A 560-nucleotide genomic window follows, 5' to 3' on the forward strand; every position below is an offset into this window, starting at 1 on the left:
TTCTCATCCCATGGTGAAAAACTAGGGGTTCCATTTAAAAAAACCATCGTGACCCCTGAATGACCTTCAAAATGACCTTCCAAGGATTTTTCAAGGTCAGTACCATACTTCCCCCGTGTAACCCTAAACTTTTCATACGAAACATTTTTCTCTATCCCTACTAGTTTCCGAGATATTTGACTGGATCACTTCAGATGGTCCACCCTGTATATTGCATATATAGATTTATATACACATATATATCATATTATCTTAAATTAAACAAATATAAATTTTAATTCTACGTATTATATCGTACTTCTATATGATATATTTCTATATTATGTTTATTTACTTCTGAAATACAGAAAAGGGAATAAAACCATATGCTTACAGCATAAGCATTGTTTCACTTACAGAAATTACTACACATTTTGTTGTTAATTGTAATAATTAGTTTATTACTTTAAATTTGAAAACTTAGAACATGTATTTATAATTATCCTTTTTTAAATTTTTATTAGCTCTAAAATAATACTTACTATTTTTTTTACAAGTAATGCATATGTATTAAATTTAAA

The sequence above is a fragment of the Trachymyrmex cornetzi genome, unplaced genomic scaffold, assembly GCF_001594075.2.
Source record: "Trachymyrmex cornetzi isolate Tcor2-1 unplaced genomic scaffold, Tcor1.1 scaffold482, whole genome shotgun sequence".
Classification (NCBI taxonomy): domain Eukaryota; kingdom Metazoa; phylum Arthropoda; class Insecta; order Hymenoptera; family Formicidae; genus Trachymyrmex; species Trachymyrmex cornetzi.